This window comes from Hydra vulgaris, chromosome 01 (assembly GCF_038396675.1).
Source record: "Hydra vulgaris chromosome 01, alternate assembly HydraT2T_AEP".
Classification (NCBI taxonomy): Eukaryota; Metazoa; Cnidaria; class Hydrozoa; order Anthoathecata; family Hydridae; genus Hydra; species Hydra vulgaris.
Genome location: NC_088920.1, coordinates 60,049,535 through 60,058,985, shown reverse-complemented (window position 1 = coordinate 60,058,985; position 9,451 = coordinate 60,049,535). Strand labels below are relative to the sequence as shown.

The 9,451-nt window shown below is 28.7% G+C and overlaps 1 protein-coding gene across 2 annotated transcripts in view; it reads left to right on the top strand.

Moving 5' to 3' along the window:
• Positions 1–4,254: 4,254 nt before the first annotated feature.
• Positions 4,255–9,451, top strand: part of LOC136075485 (uncharacterized) — a 190,598-nt gene continuing 185,401 nt past the window's right edge. The window contains exon 1 of one of the 2 annotated variants that reach the window (XM_065788837.1): positions 4,255–4,389. The gene's annotated coding sequence lies outside the window, so the exon portion shown is untranslated. The remainder of the gene's footprint in view (positions 4,390–9,451) is intronic. The other variant, XM_065788838.1, reaches the window with a different exon arrangement.

Genomic DNA, 9,451 nt, shown 5'->3' with positions numbered 1-9,451 from the left:
TTAACAAGAACTTTATGAAGCTCAGGAACAAGATCAGGAACTTGGTCACTAATTTCATTTTGCTGATCCTCCTCATCATAATCATCGTCATCATCAAAGACATCATCTTCAATATCTTTGTCATTAGTACTTTGATTATTATTTTTACCTTTTTTTTTATATATTACATCAACAACGGCTAAATGTATTGCGTGTGCAAAACAAAGTTGATATTCAGAAGGCGAAGTATATCCTAATTTTTCCATAACAGAAGCACCATCAGTTGTTATGCAAACTACATCATTTGTAAGACTTACATTAAACATGTTTAATTTTTTGATGAGTAGTTCTAGGCAATCATTTGAATTGTGCGATCCTAACATTCGCTCTAATCCAAGATTAATAAAGCCTTCATTAAAGTGAAGATTTATATTCATAAATCTTCTGCCATGTTTTGAATATTCATCCAAATCTATACTAAAATTGCATTTTTTTTCTTTTATTTCGAGTATCTTTTTTTTATTTTCTTCGACTATTTCCAAATAATATATATATATATAAGATTCATGACATCTGTTTTCGATTTAGGAAGAGTGAAGCCTTTATCACGAAGCAACTCACGAATTTGATCCGATTCAGTTATTGCATTAATAGAAAAACCATCAATCGCAGCAAAACGAGCCAATCGTTCTCCCAATGAAACTTTTTTTGTCATGGAATCAATTGTTAATTGAACACAACGTTTTTTAGTTGATGGTTCTTCTTCTTTATTTAAAATAATATTATGGATTTTTTCTAAATGCCTCTTCAATCCAGCAGTGGAACCACCTTTGCATAGTAATATTTTTGGACAATGTTTGCATTGTGCCTCGTCTGCTTTTTTAAGATCAAAATAACTCCAAACCTTCGAAGTTTTAAGATTTAAGGACATTTTTTTAAAAATTCCCAATGCGCTGCGATAAATTTCAATATGTAAACAATATAAATAAGCAATATTTCTTATGGTCCGGAAAACAAAAAATTCTGACTTTGGCGGGAAAGTTAAAAAATGTGTGAACAAAAATCCCGGGATCCCGAAAAAAATTTCCCGGGATTCCGGGAAATTGGAATAAAATTTTTCCCGGGAACAAATTCCCGGGAAGAATCACTAGTCAACACGGTTCCTATCAAGTTGATGCAAACCCAAAACAATCTTCATTAAAGTCACTGGATGATCCATTTTTTACAGCAACTGTAAGGAATGTGGAAGAAATTTGCTCTTTTTTAGGCCCCAAAGATTTGTTCTTTATAAGTCAAGACAATAAAGCTCAGATTCTAATTGGAATCACCGCTGATGACAATGCATATTGATTATTGAGATTCTCATCCTGATTATGATTAGGTTATTGCCGCAAAGCACAAGCGTATCCCGTCTCTCTACGTAGACATTGAAATCAAACCAGATGGGCTTGGAAAATCTGGCGCAGTTTCCTATTTCAGTCCCATTTATATTAATGTTAAATCTGAAAAGCAATCATAAATGACAGCGTATGCTCACAGATTGGACTAAGAACAATATTTAACTCTTCCAGAGTTCAATTTCATTATAAAAGACCCTTTAACCAAGTTGATCAAGCCTGTGGTTGTCTTCAGTGTTGACTTAACAGGATTGATTCTCCCTCATTATCATTATCGAACTCAACTAGAGTCTTGAGGAATTCAAATTTATTTCTAATATGAACTTTTTATCAAAATGCAATATATATAACAAGAAATAAGAATTAACTATCTGAATTGCGACTTATATTTGAAGAATTTAAACTATCTGAATTGCGAATTAAGAATTAAACTATCTGAATTTAAACTATCTGAATTGCGAATTAAGAATTAAACTATCTGAATTGCGACTTATATTTAAAGTAGGACAGTGGATCTTCTTTTGGAGAAACAGAATTTTAATTTCGCTAGAAAGATCTGTGCCTCGATCTTTTCAGGTCTGATTATTGATCGGTTTCCAACATTAGTTGAGTATATCGATCCAGACGGCAAGACGGAGCTCAATACTTGTCATCTCTTATTAAAAGATCAGGATTGGTTAGCCTCTCATATGTACAGCAGTCAATAATTCACGCAAATTTCTAAAACCTGAGGATCCTGGATGTTGTTCTTTGAAATAGAGCTTCTATTTCCATATTATTTCCAATCAATTTCTGCCTCCGCCTAATCCATTCTGCCAGTCAAAAAATGGCCGGAAAGCTGTAGCCGTTACAGACATCACCAGCAAAAGTTTTTTTCCTTTTGAATTTTTTCTTATTGCCTCCAATATTCAGAGCACTATACCTCAATCATTGAAATCATTCAAACTTCTTTGTTACGATTTGTTTTTTCCCTCCGTGCAATCAAGCTATCTTAGAGAATCTGTAAGCATTGTAACATGTACTTTGCCTTCTAATTCATGTTAAAAAAGCATGTCAGCATTACTACTTCCAATTTTTTTAACCAAATGGCTATTACTCTTTTACAAGTTAGACCTGTTCGCATTGCCGCCAAGTGCAAAAGAGAGTTAATGGCCGTGATTGTGGTAGAAGAAAACGCAGCCTTTGCTGAATGGTTCAATGAGGACAAAATCAAAACAGAGGGCCTTAATATTCCAAATGATGCGACTGTTTCAGATAAATTGGACTGCCCTATTCCAATCATATCAGTTGAAGTTTATTTAAAAAATCCTTGGATGGACGGAGAATGGCGCAAGTTCCCATGACACACTTTGATTAAATTTAGTATATAGAATATGAGTAATATAACATAACTTTATTTTTTCAGGGAGGTCAACAAGAATAAACAAATGAAACAAACTTGGAAATACCCAATAAGCAACTGAATGATATTTAAACACAGAAAAATGTAATTCATGTGAAAAATTGCATTAAAATGCTTAAAATTAGGAATGAATTTTGTTTTAAAAAATAAAGAGAGGAGGGGGTTTTAATTTTATGACACCCTTTTTAAGGGAGGCATAGGAAAAAAAAACAACCGGTAAAAAAGGGGGTGAGGGGATGAAAATTGTCTAAAAAATATTGACGTCCTATATGGACAGCCCCTAAACGAACATCTGAATATTGTTATCAAAATATCTAAACGTTTTTATTATAGAAATTTTAAGATAGACGAATATGTAAAAATAACCTGGTTCCTATAGAGGCTGGCAGTCTTTTTAAAAATTTCTTTTTTATCTTTATTTTTTGATTCTGGAAGATGGATCCTGGATCACCATGGAAGTTGATCCTGGATCACCGTGGAAGTTTTACTGTGAATGTCATTCCCAGTAGAAACCCAGAAATAATTTTCGGCAATAACTTTACACTATATGGGACCCATCTGGCACCCATATCAAAACCCAGCCCAAACTCAATCCCAGCTCAACCCCAGTCAATTCCAGCTGGGACCCAGCTAGAATAGTTAACTGAGTTACTCATATTTACAATAAGGTCATCCTCAGTTTTACCAAATTTAAACAGTATGTTAAGATTTTCAACACATCCTCTACAAAGGAGAACATTTTCAACACATCCTCTTGAAGATGCTTCATTACTTAACACCTGGAATAAATAAATTTTAGTGATTCTAAAAAGGAATAAAAAAGTTACAAAAGATACATACTGCTAATAAATTAACGTATATTCTATATTTATATTATTTTAGGTAATTATTGTAAAAAGATATTTTGGAAATTTATAAAGGTTTAATAACAAATGCAGGTTTGAAAACCTAACTGTAAGCACATCGAAAATGCGAGTGTTTTTAGATTTAAGCGTCTCAGTTGGCTCATAAATTATTATATGGAGTATAAAACTATGTTGAAAGTTAGCAACATTTTCTTAATAAAAAAAAAAAAGTATTGAAAAACTCTTTCTCGCCATTAATACGGGTTCAAAGGCTGCCGTGGAATCTGTGCAAACACGCATATATGAGCAATGACAATATACTACATAACTCGGCACTCTTTAAACCTGTGTTAATGGCGAAAATAAGTATTATGATGATTTCAGATTTCATGTTAAGACGATTTCAAAAATGCTCTGGAAACTACTTTTTAAATAAAAAATCGGAAACTGTTTGTTACCCGCAGACCAACATCGCTTTGATATGCATTTCTAAGTTACTCAATTGTATATTGATTCTGCTATGCCTAACTTTTAAGTTAAGATAACGCAAAAATATGCATAATTATTTATTTTGTTATTTAATTATTAACTTCGCAAAATTTGATTATAGTTTAAGTGCTTTTAACCGTTTAATAAGCTTTCGGCATTGGTTTAGTAGCATTTTTTTTATCAGAATATAAAAATGGTTTTTGATTCTGTTAATTGAAGCATATGAAAGATTGTTATCTAGACTAGACTAGACTCAAAACGCTGTTAAAATTCTAGGGTAAATATAAATTACTTTTCTGATATATATATATATATATATATATATATATATATATATATATATATATATATATATATATATATATATATATATATATATATGTATATATATATATATATATATATGTATATATATATATATACATATATATATATATATACATATATATATATATGTATATATATATATATACATATATATATATATACATATATATATATATATACATATATATATATATATATATAGATATATATATATATATATATATATATATATATATATAAATATATATATATATATATTTATATATATATATATATATATATATATATATATATATATATATATATATATATATAATATATTTTAATTCATTTATAATAATAATTATTAGTTTACAATATTAATTTGTTCATTTTACCGTTAGTAAGTAAGACTTATTTGGTTTAAATTTACTTTTTCAACGAACAAATTTTAATATGGGAAAGACTAGGGCTAGCTGCTTCTGTTTTTACTATTTGAGCTCTGTAGAAGTTTGGGTTGATTTTTTTAAAAAACAGTATGTTGTGTGCAACATACTGTTACTGTTGTACTACTCGATTACTAAAAAAATGGTATCATTGTTCACAATTTCTATTAACTTCTCGTACAAACTGTTCTCTTTAGTCACATAAAGCTGGACTAGATTTAGTTGCCAATTAATAATAGCAAGACCTTTATCGATTTTAAACTTTTGAAATAAGTGTCTTTTTATACTACGATTCTCGACTTTTTGAGTTTCAAACAAGATACATCTTTCTGTGTAACCAAAGATGTTTGCAGGTGGTCGGTACTTTTGTAGATCGTCTTTGTATTTTCTCAATAATTATTTTATATTTTATTGTGTAAGGAGAAAAAACACTTTTAGCTTTATTACTAGCATGATTAACTTGTTGAAAATATTTAGCATTACTTGAAACAAATATACCAAGATCTTTTTCAAGATTCTCTCAAGTAGTAATTTATATAGTTGGTTGTATCTTGAAGTAAATACTTAGTGTGTGGGTTGCTTTTTTCCAGATGCATAATCTTACATTTTTTTAGGTTGATCTTCATTAACCAAACTCTTGTCGATTTAGTGATTTAATTTAAATCATCTTGAATATCTGTAGTGTCATTAAAAATATTATTTACTCTTAGTTCATTCATTAACTTAGAATCATCTGCATACAGTTTACAGACACATTGTAAATTGTTAGACAAGTCATTAATATAAATTATAAAGAGTATTGGGCCCAAAACAAAGCCTATTGGGGCGCTGCTAGTAAAATGAGCTCAGTCAATAATGTGTTCTCCAAGTACTACTCTCTGTTTTCTATTAGTGAGAATATCTATAATCCAATCAAGAAGGTTTCCAACAATACCATAAGCTTTCAGCTTGAGAATTAATAAGGTGTGAGAGATTGCGTCAAATGCTTTTGAAAAGTCCAAATGTATCACATCTACAGCATATTTTTTAGCTAAATATTTTGTGAAATAATCATTGAATTCTATTAAGTTCGTAACACATGCTTTATTCTTTATAATACCATATTGAGATAAAAACAACAGTTTTAGTTTTGAGAGATAATTTACAATGCTATTGGCTTCTAAGCTTTCCATTAATTTATATGGAATCGATGTAAGAGAAACTGGAAACTGGTCTATTATTAATTGGTTCGCTAGAATCACGTTTTTTAATATTTTTTAAATGAAGTAACATTTGCATTATGCCATACATGCGGAGTTGATCTTTCTAATAGTGATTTGTTAAATAAAATTGTGAAAGGCTAAGCTAACACATCAACACAGTGTTTTAATATTAGTAGATGGATGTTGACTATTCCAGTTGTTTTATTTGGGTTTATTGTTTTTAATTTACTTTTGATGTCATCCTTTGAAAAATAAAGGCTTTGTAAACGCTGAGTTGTACGATCTGAAAGTAGTGGGAAGTTTTAGTTAACTGAATAATGTTTAAAGACTGATTTGACTTGATTATAAAATGAAGCAATAAATCTGCTATCTGTCCCCATAATTTCAAATCTATTTCAAACTGATTTTGCATTTTTTGATTTTGCGTTAACTATTAGCATAACTAAACAGACATTTGGGATATTTTGTATCGAAAGCTAACTATATAAGCTAAACTATGTTCAAATTTTTAAATTGTTAATCTTTTTTGTATTTGCAAAGAAGATTTTACAATTTTGTGTTGTTCGACAAGCTCTGGTATTTTCCACTTTGTTGGTTGATTTTTACGTCATAGTTTATTTTTTTTATTTATGAGTATCAAAAGTGTACGATTGAGCCAAAAAGGTTTCTTTTTGTTTTTACGTATCATTTTTGGTACAAACATATTTTTCATATAGTTATAATTATACAAGAATAAGTTGTAACTGTCGTTTATATTGAAGTTACTAAATTCTTTTGACCAATCAACATTTTGATAATATTTAATCACGGAATTGAAGTCACTTTTATGTTGGTTACACTTAAATGTTAATTGAATTTGTTTTTATTAAACGATAACTCATAATAAAATTTTTGTACTAAATTGCCCTGACAAGCCAATCAAGTGGTGGTAAATTCTCTAAGTATTAGACTCGGTCTGATGATTCAACTATGACAAGATCCAGTATATTTTTAGACATTTTATTTGCTTTAATAAATGTAGAAAACGTTACATTTTGAATGATATATCGTTAATAAGATCAACAGTTCTAGCATCAATGCTGTTTTTATTACTATTTACTTGAACAGAACCATCTTCATGCAGTTTAACGTATATAAAATTGAAATTGTCACATATTAGTATGCCTGTGTATATTTTACTGTTTAGTTCATTTTTTGCTATTTGTCTACTTTTAATTATTTTGTCGTCAGCTTGATTTTACATTTCACTATCTAAGTGTTTGATATAATTTTGATTTTTTGGCATTATAAATAGCTTTTGATTTTGATGGTTGACGGTAAACACATCTAAGCTTGATAGTTTCAACTCCATACTTTACAAGAAACCAAATTTATTCAGATTTTGTAATATTTATTGTTGAGTTCTCATTTCAAATTATGATATATTGTCCTGAAGATATATTGCTTCACAACCACCATTACTTTGTTTGAAATATTGTCATTTCTGTTAAATATTTGTTAATAATAACTTTCAATATTCATTAAAGAATCTACTTTGAACCAAGTTTTGGAGATAAATATAATATGAGGTTTGTATGTTGACACTAATATTGATCTTTCAACTACTTTATTTGAATTTAATGAGGTAGCATTTGTATAAAGGTATCTCAACTCGTTATATTTACTTCATCAAATGCTTTTTGATTTGCATTATATTTATTGTTTTTATTACTTTTTAAATACGTTTTTTTTAATCCGAATACTTTTTGATCTTAATATTAATCTGCCACAACTATTATTGGGATGGTTGGTACTCAATTCGACTAAGTTCTTTATTTCTAATTCCATAGTAGAAATTTTTTCCTTTTTTCTCTACAAAGCGAAGCCTCCATTGATAACCACATATAAGGAAGTTCTTTATTTTTTTATTTCTTTTCTTTTCTTAATGCACCTTCAAATGCTCTCTAAGTTGGAGTCTTGTCTTTATACAAATATATTTTATTGAACCTTTCGAATTTTTTTTAGTTAATTTGCATTTAAAAGTACTCACTTTTGAGTTTCTTGATCAAGCAATTCTACCAAAACCGAATCTCTAGGTGGCAAAGATGGCATTATATTGACTTTTATTTCAATCTTCTATTACGCTTAATTTACTACTATCAACACCTAATATTTCGAATCTTTAACTTTATTTTTGTCTTTTTTTTATCTTAATCAATTTCATTGGTTTCTTCTAAACCACTACTAACTATATTTTTTTCAACTTTGATATTTTAGTTTTCTCTCTTGCAACCATGATAAGGACAGCTATGCTTTGTTCAGAACTTTTTGCTTTACCACTTACAATGTTACTAAATGTAGGCACTTCACATGATTTTGATTTAATTTAATTGCAAAGTCCATTGCGAATTGCATTTAGTAAATGCAATTTGCAATGGATTTTGTAATTTGCTGAGATTTGTGTTTCAATGGTTTTCATTTTATTCTAGTTGTTTAATTCTTTTAGTAAGTATTGTAATTGTATCCTCTTTTTCTTAGTTAATTCTTACGACTTCTCTTACTTAATTTTTTAATTCCATTTGTCTAACTTTTTGATAGAAACAGTAACGTTTAATCAATCAGGATCAACAAAAAGACTGTTAACCATGTTAGTATTTGGTAAAATGGCTACCACCCTGAATACCAGTGGATTACCTCCTGTTTGTGATTCATTTTTTAATTATATCTCAACTCTTTTACACAGGGACTTATTAACATAAATATAACTGTTAGTTTGTTGTGTTTTTTTTTCGTGTATGTATATATATATATATGTGTGTAAATATATATATATATATATATATACATATATATATATATATATATATATATATATATATATATATATATATATATATATATATATATATATATTAGAGGAGTGTCCAAAAATAAATTTTTTTGAATTAAATGTTGCATAGTTTTAACAAATAGTTAAATACTGTTTCTTTGATTGAAAAAAACTTCTGTGCAAAATCTTATGTGTTTTGGATAATATTTTGAGGTTGCTCAAGGAAAATAAAAATTTACTGTGTTAAAAGCATTCGCTGCATTAACAATACTTAAAAAACTTGAGTTAAAGCTATGATATACAATTAATCATTTTCAAAAAATTCCTTAAATAATGCAAATAACATTCAAATGTTGCACTATTTGCAAGATCAAAAGTTTAGTCTGTAGCGACAGTGGCATATATCATCAAGATGCTTTTGCGGCAATCTGGAATGCGTTTTCTATTGTCCTAACAGCTTGTATTAGTTTCTGCATTTCAGATTCAGTCTTTGTGATGGATTGATTAAATGTGCTCATAAGAGCTACAGAACGCTCAGCAGTGTCATTAATGACTTTCACAGATTTAACAATTGCT